This window comes from Petromyzon marinus, chromosome 20 (genome assembly GCF_048934315.1).
Source record: "Petromyzon marinus isolate PM22_M1 ecotype Great Lakes invasive population chromosome 20, UKy_Petmar_22M1.pri1.0, whole genome shotgun sequence".
NCBI classification, from domain to species: Eukaryota; Metazoa; Chordata; class Hyperoartia; order Petromyzontiformes; family Petromyzontidae; genus Petromyzon; species Petromyzon marinus.
The window spans coordinates 1,832,793-1,851,403 of record NC_133686.1 but is presented as its reverse complement, the minus strand read 5'-3'; the positions used below and the strand labels follow the sequence as shown (position 1 = coordinate 1,851,403).

General features: G+C 53.3%; 1 protein-coding gene across 8 annotated transcripts in view; it reads right to left on the bottom strand.

Annotated features, from left to right (window-relative positions):
* Positions 1–18,611, bottom strand: part of LOC116944244 (uncharacterized) — a 161,312-nt gene that overhangs the window by 59,374 nt on the left and 83,327 nt on the right. For 6 of the 8 annotated variants that reach the window (XM_076068229.1, XM_076068232.1, XM_076068228.1 and 3 more), the window contains one exon: positions 6,899–7,014. The gene's annotated coding sequence lies outside the window, so the exon portion shown is untranslated. The other 2 variants (XM_076068234.1, XM_076068235.1) reach the window with 2 other exon arrangements.

Sequence of the window (18,611 nt, the reverse complement as noted above, 5' to 3'; positions counted from 1 at the left end):
AATTATCTGAGCCGGTCCTTGGACTCCCCTAGGTCCACTCGGTCTCAAATAAGCACCAGGTGCGGTGTGTAAACATCGTCACTGGGGAGACAAAGGCGGACGGGTCGCCGTACTGGACAATAATCCCCTCGTGTAACCGAGTCAGTCTTCACAGATGCTCGCTAACAGCACTTTGCCCAAAGGTATGTTAAGGCTATAAGGGGCTCCTTTGTTTTTGTTTATGTGTTAGTGGCATCTGCCAATAAGCCTTAGATGCTTCGCTTTACGGAAAAGTGCACCTAACCTGGCACAAACACCACCGTCACTTAGTCGAGGCAAGGCCGATGAATCAGAGGCCTTCTATGACCTCGTGTACCAAATGTAGGCTAAAGTGGTCCCTCGGGATAGAGCCGTCATAATAGGCGACTTGAATGCCCTATTAGAGACATGACACCAGCACCTGGGCCGGAGTGATCGGAAGGGATGGGTCAGACCGGCTGATCCGTAACGAGAGGAGGCCACTAGATTCCTGTGCGGTACGTGTGGTTTTTATTCACCAGTGCGCTGTTCCGGCATCGGCGCATCCGCAACATCATCACGGGTGCACGCCGGGTCCAAGCAAGAACATCTGCTGGACTATGCAGTGACGCAACAGCGAATAGGACTTGGCGTGTCATCTCTTGGATGGCGCCTCACATTCTTCCACCGTGGTGCTGATGGTGGGCGTCCACTTAGGAGCCCATTCGAACACAAGATAAATCTGCCGTTCAGGACTGTGGCTGTATTTGGTTCCGAGTTCAGACCTTCCAAGGAAACCCTGGCTATGACCTTCTTTCACATCTGTGAAAAAAGAGCTTCATAGCTCATCGGATTCTTCCAGTCTAAATACATGTATCCATAATAGAGGTTTTTGGGTTAGATGGCGTAAATATATAATTGTGTCGTTAAAACCCGCCACCACCTGACACAGCCAACTAGTAAGGGTTGTCACGTAAACAGAACGTGCCAATTCGTCACTAGTACAGCACACCGGTGTGTTGGAGAGCCAAGACACAACATTGACAATCTGAGTCCGACGTTTCGCCAGTAATTACAACTAACTTCATCAGGCGACAGCCAGATTTGTGGAGAGGTCTTACTGTTTCGTTCCTTATATAGAGGCGTAGATATGTTGACCACCATTCTGATATTCTGTCTGGCTAGACTGAGAGAAAACAGCAGGCCCATTTTGATTGCCCACGAAATCCCATGTCTGTCTGGCCTCTGTGGAGGAGGAAGAGGCTCGTGAAGGACGCTACCGGGCAGCCGGAGGCAGTCGCCCTCCGGCGATAGCGGAGGGCGGAGGCGCGACGCTCACAACAACGAGCGGAGCGCCGGGCGGATAAAACGCAGCGAGGTGGCGCAGTGCCAACGGGACTCGAGTCGAGCATCGACCGGGAAAATATGCGGGGAGAAACTAAGCCCTGGATTTAGCAGTGGGGGGGGGGTGGGGGAAGGTGGAGGATTTACTGAGTATTCGTAAAAACAGGAGCATTGCTTACGGCTGAATGGACGGACAGATTGACTGAAGGACATACGGACGGACAGAGACAGCTTGACGGACAGAGAGATGATCAGAGGGGCAGATAAACTGACTGACAGGCAGAGGGACAGAGGCAGACGAGATGGACGGAGAGACAGAGACACAGATGAGCAGCCAGGATGCAGATTCACAGACGAACCGGCAGAGACACAGACGGACATACATGGGGGGGGGGGGGGACAGAGACAGACGAACAGAGAGACAGACGGGTGAGGCAGAACGCATCATCCTGTCCCACGTAGGCTCCATTAAACATCGCCACGACGCTCGCGTCCTTGATGCACACAGCTGAACAAACAGGGTGCGGGGATCATCGCGTCCACGGACTCCATCTATCGCATTATTATCCTGCACGGCCATTGTCCGAACACGTGCGTAAGTGCGTGTGTGTGTCTGTCTGTCTGGGTGTGTATCTGCCGAAGCGGTGAGTAAACATCTCCATTGGGGAGACAAAGGCGGCCGCGCGTGGTGCTGGTCACCCACCCCGCACTCGTGCGCCGTGCCGGCCTTCATAGGTGCTCGCTAACAGCACGTGCCCCAACAGTCTGTTGAGGCTATAATGGAATGTCTTTGTATGCCGTGTGTGTGTCTACGGTGAGCCGTGGTGCAGTGGTTAGCGCACTGCACTATTCCCACTCGTGGCTAACACTGGCGACGACGATTATCTGCCGAACCGTTGCTGGGCCTCCCCTAGGTCGACTCGGCCTTAAACATGAGTATGCCTGATGCGACGTATCAAACTTTGCCACGCAGGGGAGACAAAGACGGCCGGGCCTGGTTCTTGACCAACCACCGCCCACCCCCCTCGTGTCCCGTTCCGTCCTTCAAAGATGCTACTCGCCCCCCACAGCCTATACGGGGGGGGAGGGGGAGAGAGATATTTGTGTTTGTATATCGTGGGGCACGATGCTGCCTACACCACTCGCGACACTCCAGCACCGTTCAAAAAGGTGCCTTTTTCCCCTTAAACGGCGGTCTCTATTATATTATTATATACGGGGGGTTGGTGAGGTGGTGGTGGCGTGGGGGGGGGCTTTGTTGTGCGTTCAGCTCTCGCAGGTTGTGGCGCGCATCGCTCCACAGTCGTTGCGAATCCCCGCTCCGTTTCAACAAAAGAGGAATGAATCGCGGTAGCGGTAGCAGCAGCAGCAACAACAACAACAGGGCTTCCCATTGTGCCACTTACATCAGCGTATAGGAACGCGGCGACGCATTCATGCTTTAATTAATAAATAAACACTATAAATGGGGGTAAGGGGGGGGTGGAAGCCGATTTGGAGATGTTCACGTGTTTTCTTGCGGATTATAAGACGCACAAGCCACTTCCCCGCCCCCGTGTTTTAAAATCTGAGGCTGGGCGTGAAGCCAGCATGGTTTTTTGTTGGGTTATGTTCCCGATGAGAATTGAGGCATTGGTGCTCAGACGCCAACGTTTACAGCAGTGGAGATTCCACATTCCCATGGCGGAGGCGAGGCTCTCCAGGGCTACTCATTTTATCGACCCACCCCATCAGGAGGGATGATGGGCTCAGTCGACCCCCGTCGCCTGGGTGGGAATTTGTGACTTTCCAATTTGCGAGTTGGAAGCTCCGCCCGCTGTGAAAATTCACACATACAAGGAATGCACGTGTATATGAAACGACGCTTCGGGCAATAGCCCTTTTTCGGAGCAAACGACGAATCGAAGAAGCTACCAGTAAAGTGGGCCGTGTGTCGGACTTCACAGCACTTGCCCCAACGGTCCGTTAAAGGCTACACGCGGGGAATTTTTGTTTATTTAGTGTGAAAATATTCATGTCAGAGTCAGAATATTGATTTAGATTGGAGGAATCCGATGAGCTATGAAGCTCTTTTCACAGAGGTCCAGTATTGACACCGGGCACGAGTGTTGGGGTGCGTCTTATAATTCGGCAAATACGGTGATACAAACAAAAACGTCACAATACCTCTGCCACTGGTATACACATCCGACTCACCATGGGTTGTGGTAATGTCGAAACACTGTGTATATGTTGCTATATATACAATGAGTTAAAAAAGTATTTGATCCCCTGCTGATTTTGTACGTTCGCCCACTGACAAAGAAATGATCAGTCTATAATTTTAATGGTAGGTTTATTTGAACAGTGAGAGACAGAATAACAACAACAAAAAATCCAGAAAAACGCATGTCAAAAATGTTATCAATTGATTTGCATTTTAATGAGGGAAATAGGTATTTGACCCCCTCTCAATCAGAAAGATTTCTGGCTCCCAGGTGTCTTTTATACAGGTAACGAGCTGAGATTAGGAGCACACTCTTAAAGGGAGTGCTCGTAATTTCAGCTTGTTACCTGTATAAAAGGCACCTGTCCACAGAAGCAATCAATCAATCAGATTCCAAACTCTCCACCATGGCCAAGACCAAAGAGCGCTCCAAGGATGTCAGGGACAAGATTGTAGACCTACACAAGGCTGGAATGGGCTACAAGACCATTGCCAAGCAGCTTGGTGAGAAGGTGACAACAGTTGGTGCGATTATTCGCAAATGGAAGAAACACAAAAGGACTGTCAATCTCCCTCGGCCTGGGGCTCCATGCAAGTTCTCACCTCGTGGAGTTGCAATGATCATGAGAACGGTGAGGAATCAGCTGGGACCATAGTCACCAAGAAAACAATTGGTAACACACTACGCCGTAAAGGACTGAAATCCTGCAGTGCCTGCAAGGTCCCCCGGCTCAAGAAAGCACATATACATGCCCGTCTGAAGTTTGCCAATGAACATCCGAATGATTCAGAGAACAACTGGGTGAAAGTGTAGTGGTCAGATGAGACCAAAATGGAGCTCTTTGGCATCAACTCAACCCGCCGTGTTTGGAGGAGGAGGAATGCTGCCTATGACCCCAAGAACACCATCCCCACCGTCAACCATGGAGGTGGAAACATTATGCTTTGGGGGTGTTTTTTATGCTAAGGGGACAGGACAACTTCACCGCATCAAAGGGACGATGGACGGGTCCATGTACCGTCAAATCTTGGGTGAGAACCTCCTTCCCTCAGCCAGGGCATTGAAAATGGGTTGTGGATGGGTATTCCAGCATGACAATGACCCAAAACACACGGCCAAGGCAACAAAGGAGTGGCTCAAGAATCACATTAAGGTCCTGGAGTTGCCTAGCCAGTCTCCAGACCTTAATCCCATAGAAAATGTGGAGGGAGCTGAAGGTTCGAGTTGCCAAACGTCAGCCTCGAAACCTTAATGACTTGGAGAATATCTGCAAAGAGGAGTGGGACAAAATCCCTCCTGAGATGTGTGCAAACCTGGTGGCCAACTACAAGAAACGTCTGACCTCTGTGATTGCCAACAAGGGTTTTGCCACCAAGTACTAAGTCATGTTTTGCAGAGGGGTCAAATACTTATTTCCCTCATTAAAATGCAAATCAATTTATAAAAAATTTTGACATGCGTTTTTCTGGATTTTTTGTTGTTATTCTGTCTCTCACTATTCAAATAACCCTACCATTTAAATTAAAGACTGATCATTTCTTTGTCAGTGGGCAAACGTACAAAATCAGCAGGGGATAAAATAGTTTTTTCCCTCACTGTATGGTGTACAATATCATAGTGTTTTGGTTTAATAACGTATTCACCATCATCACCGATCATCCATAGAGATGCATTAATTATGCGGATTTGCGTGAGTGTGCAAGCACGTGTACATGTGTGTGTGTGTGTGTACAAGTAGGTGTGTGTATGTGTGTGTACAAGCACGTGTGTGTTTGTGCAAGCACGTGTATTTGTGCGTGTGCGTGCAAGTGCGTGTGTGTATAAGCGAGTGCGTGCCTGTGATGGGGAGCGGTAGTGTAGTGTCGCGAGTTCGATTCCTGTTCACGTCCATTGCTATAATATTTGAACCAGTTCTGGGCCTCCCATAGGTCGACTCAGCCTTAAAATTAGTAGCTGGTGGTATGTGTGTATGAGTGTGTGGTACGCGTGGGTGAGTGTGTGGTATATGTGTGTGAGTGGTGTGGTATGTGTGTGTGAGTGTGTGGTATGTGAGTGTCGTGGTACGCGTATGTGAGTGTACTATGCAAATGCTCGCTCACAGCACTTGCTCCTACAGTCCGTTAACGATATACGGGGTATCTTTGTCTGCGTGTGGGTGTGTGGTGTGTGTGTGTCTGTGTGTGTCTCCGTGTGTGAGTGTATAGTGTGTGTGTCTGTGTGTGTCTCCGTGTGTGTGTCTGTGTGTGTTTCCGTGTGTGTCTGTGTGTGTTTCCGTGTGTGAGTGTATAGTGTGTGTGTGTGTCTGTGTGTGTTTCCGTGTGTGAGTGTATAGTGTGTGTGTGTCTGTGTGTGTCTCCGTGTGTGTGTCTGTTTGTGTCTCCGTGTGTGGGTGTATAGTGTGTGTGTGTCTGTGTGTGTTTCCGTGTGTGTGGGTGTACAGTGTGTGTGTGTCTGTGTGTGTCTCCGTGTGTGTGTCTGTGTGTGTCTCCGTGTGTGTGTCTGTGTGTGTTTCCGTGTGTGTGGGTGGGGAACGGTAGCGCGTTGCGCGACGAACCTGGCGACCCCGGTTCGATTCCCGCTCACGACCAACACCAGTGACGATTATCTGAACCGGTCCTGGGCCTCCCGTAGGTCGACTCAGCCTGAAATGAGTACCTGGTGTAATGTGTAAACATCGCCACTAGGGAGACAAAGGCGGACGGGAGTGGTGTTGGCCACCCACCCCCTCTTATGCCTTGCTGGCCTTAGGTGCTTGCTAACAGCACTCGCCCCAACAGCCTGTTAAGGCTATACAGGGGATCTTTGTATTTGTTTGTGTGGGAGTGTGGCATGCTTGCGTATGTGTGGTATGCGTGTGCTGTGCGTATGCATGTTGAACTTCTTTCGCACCGTACTCAGCCAACCGTTCTAATCAGAGGTTATCTGCGTGTGCTATGCGTGTGTGCTATGCGTGTGTGCTATGCGTGTGGTACGTGCATGGGGAGCGATGGTGCAGCGCTACGAATCCGGCAACCCGAGTTCGATTCCTGCTCACAGCCAAACCAGTAACGACTATCTGTATGGTACGTGTGGTATCCGTGTGAGTGCACAATGCAGGTGTGGTACCTGTGAGTGCACGTCACGCGTGTGACACGTGTGAGTATGCAGTACGCGTGTAGGATACGTGTCAGTGCGCAGTACACGCTTGGCACATGTGTGTGGGATACGTGTCAGTGCGCAGTGCACGCTTGGCACATGTGAGTGCGCGGTACGCGCGTGGGATACGTGAGTTAGCGGTACAACGCGTGGTACGTGTGAGTTCGCGGTACTTGCGTGCATACTCAGTCGATGTTTCCCGCCTTCTCGCTCACCTCGACAGAGAGATGGGGGTAGGTGGTGGTGGTGGTGGTAGTGGGGGGGGGCTCCTGCCCCCTACATCGCCTCGCGAGCCGCTCCCCAGCACGGCCTCCCCCGGGTGGAAGAGGCGCTGTGAACGAGAAGAGACGAGTTGACAGTTAGTCGAGATGGCATCCACCCTCCAACTCCACCACCTCGTCATTATCTTCTTCTTCATCAGCTTTCTCTTTATCCTCCTACTCCTACCCTCCTCATGCTCTCCGCTTCCTCTTTTCTCTCCACCTCCTCCTGCCCTCCCGTCTCACCGAGCACACTCCGAGGTAGTGTGCTCGGTGAGACGGCCTCAATGTTAGCAACACATCACCATCATCACCACCATCACCACCACCAACACATCACCATCACCACCATCATCACCACCACCAAGCCACACGGCAGCTGTAACAGCAGCACCAGCCACACGTTCAATCCACTGCTGGATGATGACAGCCTCTACCAATCCGTGAGACCAAATGAAGAATCATCGAGGCCAAACGGACAAACATAAGCTTGAAGTAGACACTCAACGCGTTTGGTAACAACTAACAATGTGTGTGGCTTTTAAGGGGAGAGGAAACACACAATAGGCGAGGTTTGGGGCAATGGCCCCTTCTTCATAGCCCCACTCTGTTTTCCGTTAAAAGCCACGCACATTGTGCTTGTCGTTGACACGCAGAGTGCTTTGCGTTATCGTCTGTTGTCGGTGCTTGCTGGTTGTATGCACCGCTGCCAACGCAGCAGCCCCAACGAACAGATCGCCAGACGATCACAATCCCAGTGGGGCAACGCAGCGGCTCGTGCCCACAGCTCCACACGTGCCCACGGCTCGTGCCCACAGATCCACACGTGCCCACGGGTCGAGCCACAGATCCACACGTGCCCACGGCTCGAGCTCACAGATCCACACGTGCCCACGGCTCGTGCCCACAGATCCACACGTGCCCACGGCTCGAGCCCACAGCTCCACACGTGCCCACGGCTCGAGCTCACAGATCCACACGTGCCCACGGCTCGTGCCCACAGATCCACACGTGCCCACGGCTCGAGCCCACAGATCCACACGTGCCCACGGCTCGTGCCCACAGATCCACACGTGCCCACGGCTCGTGCCCACAGATCCACACGTGCCCACGGCACGAGCTCACAGATCCACACGTGCCCACGGCTCGTGCCCACAGCTCCACACGTGCCCACGGCTCGTGCCCACAGCTCCACACGTGGCCACGGGTCGGCCACACTCAGAAGAAGAAGAGCAGCAGCATCCACCATCAGCGCTCATCAAGCACGCGCTGATGGATTGAATCGTCCCGTCGACGTTCTACCGCTGACGATGGCGATGATCGGTGATGATGATGTATGCCGGACTTCTTTCGCACCGTACGTAGGCAACCGTGCTACACAATAATCTATCACGGCGACGATGATGATGATCGCCGCGTTTCGGCAACAACATGAAACAAAATCGGACGAAGCTAACTATGCACCGCAAAACCACGCGAATCTAACTTATAAACAAACGTTTAAAAAAGACACGAAGACAAAGACCCCCACCCCCCAAGAATAGCCTTCAGACTGTTGGGGCAAGTGCTGTTAACGAGTAGCGCCGATGAAGGGCGGCAAGGCGCACGAGGGGGTGGGTGGCCAGCACCACGCCCGGCCGCCTTTGTCTCCCCAGTGGCCGTGTTTCATACACGGCACAGAGTTAACGCCTTTACTGTAATGGCACAGCGATGCACTAAGATGTAATATGTACACCATCGCATGCATAACAAAACACACACATAGATAATACATACACTACTATTCACATACACAGAGATAACGCATATCCAACTCCTATTCACACAATATATAGCTAACATGTTGACTATACTTTACACAAACACATGCATAACACATACACCCTACCACACACATACACAATACGTACACCATAGAACACACACAGATACCACATACACCCTACTACACACACACAACACATACACCCTACTACACACATACACAACACAAACACCCTACTACACAAACAGACAACACATACACCCTACTAAACACACACAACACACACATCCTACTACACACACAGACAACACATACACCCTACTACACACACACAACACATACACCCTACTACACACATACATAACACATACACCCTACTACACACACACACAACGCATACACCCTACTACACACACAGATAACACGAACAGCCTACTACACACACACACAACACATACACCCTACTACACACAGACAACACATACACCCTACTACACACACAACACATACACCCTACTACACACACAGACAACACATACACCCTACTACACACACAGACAACACACACACCCTACTACACACACATAATACATACACCCTACTACACACACACAACACATACCCCCTACTACACACACTCTACTACACACACAGACAACACACACACCCTACTACACACACATAATACATACACCCTACTACGCACACAGATAACACATACACCCTACTACTACACACATACACAACACATACACCCTACTACACACACATAACACATACACCATACTACACACACACAACACATACACCCTACTACACACACACACATAACACATACACCCTACTACACGCACACACAACACATACACCCTACTGCACACACACACACACCACATACACCCTAATACACACAGACAACACATACACCCTATTACACACATGCATACCACATACACTCTACTACACACACACACACACAACACATACACCATACTACACACATAGACAACACATACACCCGACTACACACATAGACAACACACACACCCTACTACACACACACATAACACATACACCCTACTACTACACACACAACACATACACCCTACTACACACACAGACAACACATACACCCTACTACACACACAGACAACACACACACCCTACTACACACACAACACATACACCCTACTACACACACAACACATACAGCCTACTACACATACACAACACATACACCCTACTACCCACACACAACACATACACCCTACTACACACACAACACATACACCCTAATACACACACACACCACATACACCCTTCTACACACACACAAAACACATACACCCTACTACACACACAGACAACACATACACCCGACTACACACATAGACAACACACACACCCTACTACACACACACACAACACATACACCCTACTACACACACACACAACACATACACCCTACTACACACACAACACATACACCCTACTACACACATACACAACACATACACTCTACTACACACACAGACAACACACACACCCTACTACACACACAACACATACACCCTACTACACACACAACACATACACCATACTACACACACACACAACACATACACCCTACTACACACACAGACAACACACACACCCTACTACACACACAACACATACACCCTACTACACACATACACAACACATACACCCTACTACACACACAGACAACACACACACCCTACTACACACATCGACAAGACACACACCCTACTACCTACTACTACTACTACACACACACACGCACCCACACACGCACACACGCGACGCTACGTTACGCACAGCCGTGATCGTCACCCCGACCAAACAAGGCAACCGAGGCAGGCGCCGCTGCCTCCGATCAAAAAAAATCCCCCAGTGAGATTACAGAGCTCCTGACATAAGCAGATCTAGCGTGGCAGCTGATTAAGAGATTATAGAATCAGAATACTAATGGGGCCCCCACCCCACCCTACAGCCTCCCGGGGGGGGTGGTGTGGGAGGGGGGGCACAGGGGGTGGGGGATAGGGGGGGGGGGCACTGGGGGTGTGGTATAGAAATGAAGAATGCTGGGGTGGGTGGGTGGGTGTAGCGGGGGACGAGTGAGTGAGTGGGTCGGGAGACGGACAAGAGAGGAGGGAGAGCTCTGTACATTCTAAATTATGATGAGGAGGGAGGAGAGGGAGGGAGAGAGGAGGTGCTTGGGGGGGGGGTGCCGGGGGGAGGAGTTTAGGGGGAGGGAGGGGAGGATTGAGCGAGGGATGGGGGGGTGAGGGGGGGCGTGCGTAGCTAGAACGCACATTGCTTCACGCACACTGACACACCAAGACAAAGATCCCCCTCCACCGCCTCTGCAGCCTTCCCACAGACTGTTGAGGCAAGTGCTGTGAGCGAGTAGGAGGGCACATGAAGGCCGGCCGTGGGTCTCCAGCAACACCGCGGCCGGCCGTCTTTGTCTCCCCAGTTCATCGTTTGAGGGCTGAGTCGACCTAGAAGTTGTTCAGATAATCGTCGCTGGTGTTTGTGACTGTGAGTGGGAATCGAACTTGGGTCGCCAGATTTTCGTAGCTCAGTGCGCGAACTACGCACCCCCCCCACCACACACACACAGTGCGCTAACCACCGCGCCACCGCTCCTCCACTCACACGCAGTGCGCTAACCGCTGCGCCACCGCTCGCCACGCGAACACACCCACACGCAGACACGCGCGCGCCAGTGCACGCGCGCGTACATCCACACGCCCTCACGTTGCCGCAGTTATTGAATTTAGCGGAACCATTAGCACCGCACCGCCTCCATCCCCTCGCTTTACGGTCCACTGGGGGGGCGGTGGAGAGGGTGGGGGGAAGCGTGGGGGATGGACGGGGGAGATGCAGAGTGGGGGGAGATGCAGAGTGGGGGGCGGTACGTGCGGGAGGAGCGGGGGGGGAGCGCTTAGGAGATTGGTAATTACCGCGATTTGGCTCCTAATGAAGGAAATGTATCCTTTTAAGAATCTGATAGAGGAGCGGCAAACGCTCAGTGCGGGCGATTGCTCATTTGACAATTTGCGCTCGCTTAGGGGAAACATCCTCCCTGCTCCCCCCCTCCCTGCTCCCCACCCCCTGCTCCCCCCTCCCTGCTCCCCCCCTGCTCCCCCCCTGCTCTCCCCCCCTACTCCCCCCCCTGCCCCCCCTGCTCCCCCCCCCTGCTCCCCCCCCTGCCCCCCCCTGCTCCCCCCCTGCCCCCCCCCGGCCTCCCTCTGCTCCTCCGCCTTGGCGATGCGAGCTTCCGACCGTGCGTCAATCGGCAGCGAGAGAGGCGATCGTTAATTATGGATCGCTTTCAACAACATGACGGGGGTGAGACGTTCACCCCACACGTCTGGCGAGTGTGGGGTGAGGGAGATGGAGGGGGCAGGGGGGGTGAGGAGGGGGCAGGGGGGGTGAGGGGGGGGCAGGGGGGGGAGATGGGCGCAGGGTGCGTTGAAGAGATGGAGATAGATGTGGAGAGGGAGGGAGATGGGGGGGGGGGAGGAGAGGGAGGGGCGGATGTTGGTCTGAGCGTGCTCTCCTTGGTAGAGTCGTGTCTTTTTTATTATTCCATCCCAGTATGAGGGGGTCCTGCATACGTAGGGTGGGTGGGGGGAGGGCCGAGGGGAGGGCGCGGAGAGGAAGTTGCCAGGGTTAGGGTTGGACACGGGGACATGGAGAGGGCGAGGTGGAGACAGAGGCCGCGAGAGAGAGAGAGACGTGGAGAGAGACGGACAGATAGGCATGGAGAGAGTGAGAGATGGAGACGGGAGGGTGAGAGAGACAGAGAAAGAGACGTGGGGAGAGATGCGGAGAAGGAGCGATAGAGAAGCAGAGAGGTAATGAGAGAAAGGGATTCACTATCAACAGCAGGGGCAGATAGGCCGTACAGCAGCAACATTGCATTTTTATTATTTTTATGCATTTCACCCTGCCCTCCACCTTCATCCAGCCGCACTCAACCCACCGTGGTGAAGTATGGTCAAAAACAACCGCCCGGGGGAGGCATTCATCCAGCAGTAGATCGGCAGAGGGTCTTGTAAACCCGAATGCCATCATCATCATCATCGTCGGCAGTGCATATGTTGCAAGTATTCAGTTCGGTGAACGTTGCGGCCGCTAGAGGTCGCTACAATCCAACCACAATGTGCGGGGCAGCAAGAACAAAGGAAAGAAACCACGAGCGGGGTGAGCCGTGGCCGGGAATTGAACTCAGCCCTGCGAATGAAACGACCGGGACCGAGAGAGGGGGGTGGTGGTGGGGGGTGAGAGATGTCTTTGGTGGGTTCTGTAAGGGGGGGGTAGAGGCGGTAGCGCTGCGCTACCAACCCGGCCGCCCGAGTTCGACTCCCGCTCACGGCCAACACCAACATCAATGACGATTGTTATCCTAAGAGGTCAAATGAGTATCTGGTGCTGTATGTATTAGACATCGCCGCTGGGGAGACAAAGGCGGCCGGGCGGGCGTGGCTACTGACCACCCACCCGTTGTTGCCGCCTTCACAGCCGCCACTGTACTCGCTAACGGCACTTGCCCCAACATTCTGCTGAGGCTACACGGGGGATCTTTGTTTGGCGTGTAACCTGTGCTGCTCGCTCTGTCGAATCGCTGCTCAGCTGCTCCCAGGGCCTCACCTGCCAATGAGGAGGGGGGGACCCTCTACGTCCACACGGGGGTCGGGTGGGGGGAAGGGTGGGGGGTAGGATGGGGGCTACGGTTGGGGGTAGGGTGGGGGGTAAGGTTGGGGGTACGTGTGGGGTAGGATGGGGGTAGGGTGGGGGTAGGGTGGAGTGGTTGGTAGTGGGGGGAGGAGCTTCCACATCTGGATGAACAGATGCTGCTACGCGACGTTGAGAACCCCTCACCCACACGCATGCAGGTTCTAGATACAGGTAAGGCGTACACATACTTACAGGAACAAACGCATACATACAAAGATCCCGCGTATAGCCTTGGGGCAAGTGCTGTTAGCGACCACCTATGAAGGCGGGCACGGCTGCGGATTGAGGCCCAGAACCACTGTGCTACTCCCCCCAAGGCATACAACAACTACATGAACACGCATGATCATACAAAGACAACGGTCCCCCGTGTAGCCTTAACATCGTACGAGAAGCCCAGGACCGGTTCAGATGATCGGCACTCGTGAGCTGCCGAGGTTTGCGTAGCGCAGCGCGCTAACTGCTCCACTGTACATCTACACACACACGTCTACACACAACAACAACCGCCATTCGCCACTAAGTGGCGGTGACGTCACCATGACGCTTGTGCCAGGCTATGTGCACCCTGAGGCCACGTGAAGTGTCGAACGCCAGCTGGCAGGAGGTCACGGGGCAGACCCAGGTGCCACGGGTCGACTGACTGAGATGACTGGCTGATGCACCACCTGTGCCCCCAACTGTGCCAACTTGCTGTGCTTTAGGCACCCGACGCTCCGCTCGTTGTTGTGAGCGTCGCTTTTCCGTCCTCCGTTGTTGTTGGAGGGCGACTGCCTCCAACTGCCCAGTAGCGTCCTTCACGAGCTTCCTCCACAGAGGCCGATCTTGACACCGCTGGTACCAGTCATCGGCAAGTCAACTCAGCTCCACGTCCTCCTGTACCACATTACTCCATCTCTTCTCTAGCCCGTGCCGCGCCCGCTTAGCCCCCTCAATCCGGCCGAACAAAAGCTGTTTCGGCATGCCGTGGCTGGGCATGCGGGCTACATGACCCAGCCATCGCAGCCTTGCCTGCCGGAGGAGCTCACCGATGGGACCTTGCCCAGATCTTTCAAGGATTCGTGAGCTCCTCACACAATCCAGTCTGGTTAAATCCAGGATGGATCGTAGGCAGGCCAGCCAAAATGTTTCTAACCGGCGAAGATGTTCCATTAGGGCGGTCCACGTTTCGCAAGCGTAGAGAAGGGAGGGAATGACCGTGGCCGAGAAGACCTGAAGCTTAGTGCGGAGCAACAGACCAGGTAGCTTCCACACAGCGTTACGCAACCGATGAAAAGATATTACCGCTCGACTAATTCGGAGTGAGACCTCTGCTGTTAAACTGGAGCCGGCCAGTTTACACACACACGTATCTACACACACACACACATCTACACACACACACATCTACACACACACACACATCTACACACACACACACACACATCTACACACACACATCTACACACACACACATCTACACACACACACATCTACACACACACACATCTACACTCACACACATCTACACACACACACACATCTACACACACATCTACACACACACACACATCTACACACACACACATCTACACACACACACATCTACACACACACACATTTACACACACACACACATCTACACACACACACATCTACACACACACATCTACACACACACACATCTACACACACACACACACATCTACACACACACACATCTACACACACATCTACACACACACACATACACACACATATCTACATACACACACATCTACACACACACATCTACACACACACACATCTACACACACACACATCTACACACACACACACATCTACACACACACACATCTACACACATCTACACACACACATCTACACACACACACATCTACACACACACACATCTACACACACACACATCTACACACACACACATCTACACACACACACATCTACACACACACACATCTACACACACACACACATCTACACACACACACATCTACACACACACACACACATCTACACACACACATCTACACACACACACATCTACACACACACACATCTACACACACACACATCTACACACACACACACATCTACACACACACACATCTACACACACACACATCTACACACACACACATCTACACACACACACATCTACACACACACACATCTACACACACACACATCTACACACACACACACATCTACACACACACACATCTACACACACACACATCTACACACACACACATCTACACACAACAACAACAACCGCCATTCGCCACTAAGTGGCGGTGACGTCACCACGACGCTTGTGCCAGGCTATGTGCACCCTGAGGCCACGTGAAGTGTCGAACGCCCGCTGGCAGGAGGTCACGGGGCAGACCCAGGTGCCACGGGTCGACTGACTGAGATGACTGGCTGATGCACCACCTGTGCCCCCTACTGTGCCAACCTGCTGTGCTTTAGCCACCCGGCGCTCCGCTCGCTGTTGTGAGCGTCGCTCCTCCGCCCTCCGTTGTTGTTGGAGGGCGACTGCCTCCAACTGCCCAGTAGCATCCTTCACGAGCCTCCTCCACAGAGGCCGATCTTGACACCGCTGGTACCAGTCATCGGCAAGTCCACTCAGCTCCACGTCCTCCTGTACCACATCACTCCATCTCTTCTCTAGCCCGTGCCGCGCCCGCTTAGCCCCCTCAATCCGGCCAAACAAAAGCTGTTTCGGCATGCGGTGGCTGGGCATGCGGGCTACATGACCCAGCCATCGCAGCCTTGCCTGCCGGAGGAGCTCACCGATGGGACCCTGCCCAGATCTTTCAAGGATTTGTGAGCTCCTCACACAATCCAGTCTGGTTAAACCCAGGATGGATCGTAGGCAGGTCAGCCTAAATGTTTCTAACCGGCGAAGATGTTCCATTAGGGGGGTCCACATTTCGCAAGCGTAGAGAAGGGAGGGAATGACCGTGGCCGAGAAGACCTGAAGCTTAGTGCGGAGCGACAGACCAGGTAGCTTCCACACAGCGTTACGCAACCGATGAAAAGATATTGCCGCTCGACTGATTCGGAGTGAGACCTCTGCTGTTAAACTGGAGCCAGTCATAAGCACACATCTACACAAACACACATCTACACACACACACACATCTACACACACACACATCTACACACACACATATCTACACACACACACATCTACACACACACACATCTACACACACATCTACACACACACACATCTACACACACAACAACAACAACAACAACCGCCATTCGCCACTAAGTGGCGGTGACGTCACCACGACGCTTGTGCCAGGCCATGTGCACCCTGAGGCCACGTGAAGTGTCGAACGCCCGCTGGCAGGAGGTCACGGGGCAGACCCAGGTGCCACGGGTCGACTGACTGAGATGACTGGCTGATGCACCACCTGTGCCCCTACTGTGCCAACCTGCTGTGCTTTAGCCACCCGACGCTCCGCTCGCTGTTGTGAGCGTCGCTCCTCCGCCCTCCGTTGTTGTTGGAGGGCGACTGCCTCCAACTGCCCAGTAGCATCCTTCACGAGCCTCCTCCACAGAGGCCGATCTTGACACCGCTGGTACCAGTCATCGGCAAGTCCACTCAGCTCCACGTCCTCCTGTACCACATCACTCCATCTCTTCTCTAGCCCGTGCCGCGCCCGCTTAGCCCCCTCAATCCGGCCAAACAAAAGCTGTTTCGGCATGCGGTGGCTGGGCATGCGGGCTACATGACCCAGCCATCGCAGCCTTGCCTGCCGGAGGAGCTCACCGATGGGACCCTGCCCAGATCTTTCAAGGATTTGTGAGCTCCTCACACAATCCAGTCTGGTTAAACCCAGGATGGATCGTAGGCAGGTCAGCCTAAATGTTTCTAACCGGCGAAGATGTTCCATTAGGGGGGTCCACATTTCGCAAGCGTAGAGAAGGGAGGGAATGACCGTGGCCGAGAAGACCTGAAGCTTAGTGCGGAGCGACAGACCAGGTAGCTTCCACACAGCGTTACGCAACCGATGAAAAGATATTGCCGCTCGACTGATTCGGAGTGAGACCTCTGCTGTTAAACTGGAGCCAGTCATAAGCACACATCTACACAAACACACATCTACACACACACACACATCTACACACACACACATCTACACACACACATATCTACACACACACACATCTACACACACACACATCTACACACACATCTACACACACACACATCTACACACACAACAACAACAACAACAACCGCCATTCGCCACTAAGTGGCGGTGACGTCACCACGACGCTTGTGCCAGGCCATGTGCACCCTGAGGCCACGTGAAGTGTCGAACGCCCGCTGGCAGGAGGTCACGGGGCAGACCCAGGTGCCACGGGTCGACTGACTGAGATGACTGGCTGATGCACCACCTGTGCCCCTACTGTGCCAACCTGCTGTGCTTTAGCCACCCGACGCTCCGCTCGCTGTTGTGAGCGTCGCTCCTCCGCCCTCCGTTGTTGTTGGAGGGCGACTGCCTCCAACTGCCCAGTAGCATCCTTCACGAGCCTCCTCCACAGAGGCCGATCTTGACACCGCTGGTACCAGTCATCGGCAAGTCCACTCAGCTCCACGTCCTCCTGTACCACATCACTCCATCTCTTCTCTAGCCCGTGCCGCGCCCGCTTAGCCCCCTCAATCCGGCCAAACAAAAGCTGTTTCGGCATGCGGTGGCTGGGCATGCGGGCTACATGACCCAGCCATCGCAGCCTTGCCTGCCGGAGGAGCTCACCGATGGGACCCTGCCCAGATCTTTCAAGGATTTGTGAGCTCCTCACACAATCCAGTCTGGTTAAACCCAGGATGGATCGTAGGCAGGTCAGCCTAAATGTTTCTAACCGGCGAAGATGTTCCATTAGGGGGGTCCACGTTTCGCAAGCGTAGAGAAGGGAGGGAATGACCGTGGCCGAGAAGACCTGAAGCTTAGTGCGGAGCGACAGACCAGGTAGCTTCCACACAGCGTTACGCAACCGATGAAAAGATATTGCCGCTCGACTGATTCGGAGTGAGACCTCTGCTGTTAAACTGGAGCCAGTCATAAGCACACTGCCCAGGTATGGGAAACTCTCCACTCTCTCCACAACTGCCCC